At 44.5% G+C, this 6,000-nt stretch overlaps 1 protein-coding gene across 5 annotated transcripts in view; it reads left to right on the top strand.

Moving 5' to 3' along the window:
- The first annotated feature begins 2,419 nt into the window (after positions 1–2,419).
- Positions 2,420–6,000, top strand: part of CNTRL (centriolin) — a 93,041-nt gene continuing 89,460 nt past the window's right edge. For all 5 annotated transcript variants that reach the window (XM_061200000.1, XM_061199999.1, XM_061199997.1 and 2 more), the window contains exon 1: positions 2,420–2,523. The gene's annotated coding sequence lies outside the window, so the exon portion shown is untranslated. The remainder of the gene's footprint in view (positions 2,524–6,000) is intronic.

Raw genomic sequence — 6,000 nt, 5'->3', positions numbered from 1 at the left:
GAAACTGCAAGGTTGAAGGATTTCTACTGGGTGCTACATGAAATATAAGACATATCTCCTGTCAGGAAGCTGCCTGACAACCTTAGTCTGATTCTCCTCTGAAGCAAATCTGCAAAATTATTAAACTGGATTGTGAAACATGAGGCAAGTGACAACAAACAGAATAGCTTTCTATCATTTGGAGAAAAGAACAGAGGGATAGCTAGGTCACTCTGCTATGGTTAGTATTTGTATTGTAAATGCAACTCAGAAGAGTAACAACTTCATATTATCAGATACATACAAATTAGTGTGGAATCAAAGAGTTGCCCTCACTCCTTTCCTATTCTCACTCCTGCTTTGGGGAGAGAGGTTCTTTTAGCATGCTAAGAGAGGCGGTTAATATTCAAATTAGCTAGAGAAAGGTTTCACCTCTGACTGCTCTAAGGCCTGAGGTCTATCCAAGGCCTTCATCATGCTAGACACCAGCAGAGGGTCTGGTTGGAGGCGGAGAACTGGCCAAGAAGGGACTGGCAAGTACCCACCCAAGGTTAACTGGATAGGGAGTGAGAGACTACCCAAGGGAAAAATAAGTGTTTTGCACCATCCTCTGGATTTTATGTATATTTTTACCAGCTACTTATCAGATTGATAATGAACTACACCAGCATACCATGATTTGATAATGGATCCCACCTAAATATATTACAGACTTTAAGGGACATAACAGTGAGGTGACACCATAAATCCAATTCTCTGTTGGAAAAGAGAAAAAGAAACGAGTTTCAAAACAAAAAGACAAAAAATAATAGAACTGAAATTCAGCAATGTACACATTCCAAACTAATAAATATCATCTGAACTTAGATTTTTTTAAAAAAAGGATACAGCTTCCTTTCAATTTAAAACGTGGAGCTTTTAATGAATTTTGACTTTTCTATAACTCCAAGGGCCTCCTTCCGTGTTGCATAAATAGTGGGGGAGAGGGGAGCATCATTCACATAAATGTGAGTGTGAATGGCGCCCCCTGTTGGAAGCCACCTGAACTTCCTAGTCCTGAATCCATCTCTACCTTCAGGAAAAATTAACAAGTGCCTAATACGGTTCATAAGGTCCCTCTTCCTGCTTTAGCTTCTACACTCCAGATTTTTGGCTGTATCCTGATCTGCTTAACGTCCAGCTCATTGCCAAGCTCTTTTTTCCCCCTCCTCCTGAGGTTTGCAGAAGTTGTTCCCTTTGCCAAGCAAATTCTTCCCCACTCCCATACTCCCTGAACTAAGTTCTTTGCTTCTTCCAGGACTTAGGATGAGGCGTCACTTCTTCTGGGAAACCTTTGCCTAATACTAAAATAACTAAAACATATTGAGAACATATTATAGGGCATGTGAGAGAACTTAGAACTGTTCTAAGTTCTTTCACATACATCAACATTTATAACTATCAGGATAACTGCGGGAAGTAGGTAGGATTGTCCCATTTCACAGATGAGGAAACTGAGACACAGAGGAAATTCCTAAAATAGTGTTACACACATGGGCCATTGAACTGTGAGAAAACGGTAAGAACAAGGGATTGGAGGTCACAATGAAGTGAATTGTGCTAGGACGGGGGTCTTCCGAGCAAGCAAGCTGTTAAGATTGGAGAATTACGGTAAGGGAGAGGTGGTGCCTGCATTGGCGATTTCTGGAGATGGTGCGACCTCTGATGGTGACACTGTCCAGGGTACCAACTTGGAAGTGGGAGGCTGCAGTGGAGGAATGGTGTCCTCGGCGACAACGTTTTTTAAAAGAATTCACTGTATTTCCCTGGCATCCAGCACAGTATGTTCTAAATTCTCTTAAACCATCTGTTGAATATACGCGGTGAAACGCAGCCCTTTCAGGCAAGCCCCAACCAAAGTTTCTTCAACTGCTTCTGGCTTTGGCTTCCCTCTCACAACCAGAGCACTAGTCTCTGCCAGGACTCCCAGGCTGCTCTCACTCCCTTAACCTCAGGTGCAGCTGGAGCCCAAGCTGCGTTCCCTCAGAGGTTTATCCACGTCTGGCCCCTGAAGCAGAGAATTCGCCTCAGAAATGGGCCTCGAGAAGGAGGAGCGTGGGGCGAGGCACACTAGTTCAAACCCAGACGGCCAGCATTGGAAGTGCGGGAGCTTGGCGACAGCGCCACATCGGTCCCTTAGGTCGTCCTCAGGCCCAGCCCCCACGGGGCGTGTCGAGGCCTGGCCGTGAGGCGGCCGCTTCGCCTCAGAGAAAAGCGCTAGGCCTCTAGCCAGCTGCCACAAGGAACCTCCCCTCCCGCCGGCTCCCGCGCGCCTTTGCGCGCCCGCGGCCCTGGCGTCCTAGGCGGCGGGAAGCCCGGCCCCGCCCCCATGCTCCGGGGAGGGGCGCGACCGCAGCAGGCCCCGCCCACGCCGCACGCACTGCCCCTCGGCAACCGGCACAACACAACAAAATGGCCGCCGCGCCGCTGAGCGCCTGAAGGGAGCGCCCAGCGCCTCTCCGCCCGGCGTCGGCCCGCGAGCTCGCTCGGCCCGGCTCCTCTGTGGTGAGTGGCCCTGGTCGAGGCCGTTCTCCGGCATCCAGTCGGAGCGGTGGGGGTGAGCGGCGAAGGCGGGAAGGCCTGAACTGAGCGTGGGATGGATTCGGGGCGGGGGCGTGTGCCTGGGAATTGGGATTGGATGGGAAGGAGGGGAGGGCCCGGAACGGGCGTGGGGAGGAGGAGGATGGAGGGAGGTTTGGATGGGAAATGAGGAGGTCAGGGGTGGGGTGCGGCGTGGAGAAAGATGGGGTCCCGCCACCGAGCGGAGGAGGGAGGAGGTGTGCCAGGTGTATGCGGGGAATGACAGGGGTACAGGATGGTTTGGGTGTCCTGACGGGCGTCCTGGGATCGGGCGGAATACAGTACATGGAGAAAAATGAGTTAGGATATTGGGAAGAAATATTTGAAGGAGGGAAAGAGCAAATACTTTGTTGTATAACGGTTAAGGGACAGGTGCATTTTGAAGTCAAAGCTTGGCTTCACGTCTTGATTCTGCCACCTGTGTTACCGGCTCTGAGATTTGGGCGTGGTCCTTAACCTTCCCGAGCAAATATTTTCTTGTTTGTCAAAAATAATCGCTAATTACTTTCGAGTGTACACTGTGTGCCAGACTCAGTTCTGAGTCCTTTAGTCCTTTGCGTTAACTGATTTAGAATTTAAAATAACTTGTATGAGGTTTTCATCCCCATTTCAAAAGCGATGAAACTGTGGATCAGAGAGGTTAAATAATTTGCCTTATGTCACACAGAAAGTGGAAAATTAACATTTGAACTCAGGTTGCTTAGTTCCAGAATCCAAGCTCTTAATTCTTAATGATACCCTGTCGCTTATCAATGAAGTTAATAATTTTGAACTTACACACCATCTGCAAGAACTTAAATTTGGTAATGTCTTTAGAGTGCTTAGCACAGTCCTTTCTTCACTCATTCAACAAATATTTATTGTGCACCAAACAATAAACAAATAGAGTCCCTACTGTCTTGCAGCATAAACTCTAGAAGGAAAAACAAGCAATAATCAAGTCGTTTCACAAATAATCATTTAACTCTAATTGTAAGGTGTTGTAAAGGATGCTATTTGGTGCAGAGACCTAATCCTGTTGTGCGTCTTGAGTGTAGAAACCCTGCCTTCTCAGCCCTGTGTTCTTAGAGCCTAACACAGTTCTTGGTGCATAAAAGTTGCCGAATAAAATTGGATGACTGAATAAATAAAATACTGGAAAGGGATGGGAAGCTTGGTTTTTTGGGTACCTGAGTAGAATGGAGAGAGATGTGAGAGGAGAGTTCAGGATGTTAATAGGATGCAGAGGGACACAGATGTCAGGGTGTTGGAAGGGAAAGGCGAGTAGATAGGCAGTTGGGTTGAGATGAAGAGGAATGGGTGGAGGTTTGATTATTTTGTTTGAAGAGGGGTTAATTAGAAGTCAGAGTATTGGAATGGATTAGGATGTTAGAATATTTGCTGTGATGAGCAGTTTGGGAAATCAAGATGGATATAGAAGTGTTGAGTCAGGGTACTGGAAAGAACTATAGAGAAATGGAGGAGACTAATACAGTGTCAGGGAGTTGGAACAGAATTTGTGGGAGAACTTGGCAATCAGAATAGGATGAAGGATGGGAGGCAGAGGCTGACGAGCACAGGATGGAGAATTGCCATTGGAGAGGAATAGGAGTCAGGATATTTGAAAGGACTAGTTAGAGAGTAATAGTGTTTAAATGGGTGAGGGTATGGGATGAAGTCGAATTGTAGGGAAAGTACTGAGATGTGATTAAAGGGCTAAGGGATGCAGTGGAGAGGATATGGAGGTCAAGAAATGGGGATGGATATTTGCATATTGGAGTGGCTGGGAAGCGAGATGGAAGGTTTGAGGATTATTGAGGCCTGCCTCATTTGGAAAAGATCAGAGAAGAAGGTGGAAAGTTAGGAATGTTAGGAAAGGCTGGATAGAGGTGGAAGTGTGGTCTCTACTAAGCTGTGATGGAGGGGATTGTTAGATCAAGGCAAGTATCTGAGTCTGAGAATGACAGGATGCCCGGTCATGATTCTGATGATCACATCATCCAACGGCTTTCCTTACTCTGCAGACTACCTTCTGGGCCTTCAAAATGTGTCTCCAGCTCTGGACTTGTTTTGCTTGTTTTGTTTTCTCTTTATCCTGCCCTTCACACACTCTAGCCCTACATCTCAGCTCTATCTTCTCTTTTCTATTGCTTAGTCTTTGTTTATATTATTGCAAACTACAGCCTAGGTCAAACAACATCCATATCTGTCTCTTTAAACTGTGGTTCAAGGTGTTACTACCCACAGGTGATAGTCTCTGAAATAATGCCGGCCTTTCTCAAGCACAGTAAATCCCTAACCTCATTTCACTGAGTTAGCTGTTCTATGAGATCCTACATCCAGGCTTTACAGGAGCTATGGCAACCAAGGGAGGGGGTCTGGCAATGCACTGTGACTTTGGAACCATCATTTAATCTTTCAGGTTACAATTCATTAAAGGAAAGAGTTGATTTCAATTTCTGGAATCCATTCTAATATATTTCTTTAACTCTATAAATGAGTAAGGCAGAGTTTTTCTAATCAGGTGAGGAAACAAAGGACAGCATGATATTCTAGTGAGGCCCAAAGAGTCTTGGTCATTAGGATGTTCTGAGAGGAATTCAGGATGGTTCAATATTTTAAGAATTTAGAGATAAGACTAAGGTGCAGGATACAAAATAATTGCATTGCATAAAAATATAGGATGTGCATTTTTTAAACCAAGAAACTAAAAAAATATATAAGCCATATCTCTGTAACATGTAGCACACTATCATTCTAATTTTATAATTTTTTATCATGCTATGGGTTAGAGAAAGACATATACAAGTGGGAACTGGGCCCTGTGCCTCTCCTCTTTCGTCTTTTAAATCTCTTGCCTTTATGAAAACTATATTTAATTCAGGAATGAATAAAATTATACTATTAAAGCACATGCCTCTTAGCTCTTCTCAAGCTTGAGTATATTATTATTTAGAAAGAGAGCACCAGTGCAGCTTAACACAGAATGAGGAGTATTACTAAGAGACTTTTTGCCTTGGCAGAATGGTGAGACAAAAATTGTTTACCACGCTTGTGAAATTAAGACCCAAAACCTTGTGGCTATGGCATAAATAGCAGTTATGTGAATTGGGGGAAAGCTTTTCTGACCTATGTGGATGATATGACATGAAAAAACGGAAGAGAAAGTAAAGACATAGATTTGCAGTTTAAAGTGACCTAGACTATTGGAACAAGAGAGTTGGCCATGTTGTACTGTATACCTGTGAAATAATAATCACTTTTAAAAAATTTCTCAGGTTTTTGTTACCTTCAAACTAGTCACCTTAAGAAGCTAGATCATGAGTTCAGTGATGCTATTGTTGTATTAAATTTTCTGTTTTTCCTTCAGGAATAGTTTTTATAGTGTATGTCATCCATTAATCAAGGTTGTTTAGTGGCACT

This window comes from Eubalaena glacialis, chromosome 9 (genome assembly GCF_028564815.1).
Source record: "Eubalaena glacialis isolate mEubGla1 chromosome 9, mEubGla1.1.hap2.+ XY, whole genome shotgun sequence".
In the NCBI taxonomy this organism is placed as follows: Eukaryota; Metazoa; Chordata; class Mammalia; order Artiodactyla; family Balaenidae; genus Eubalaena; species Eubalaena glacialis.
This window is presented reverse-complemented; position numbering and strand designations above follow the sequence as displayed.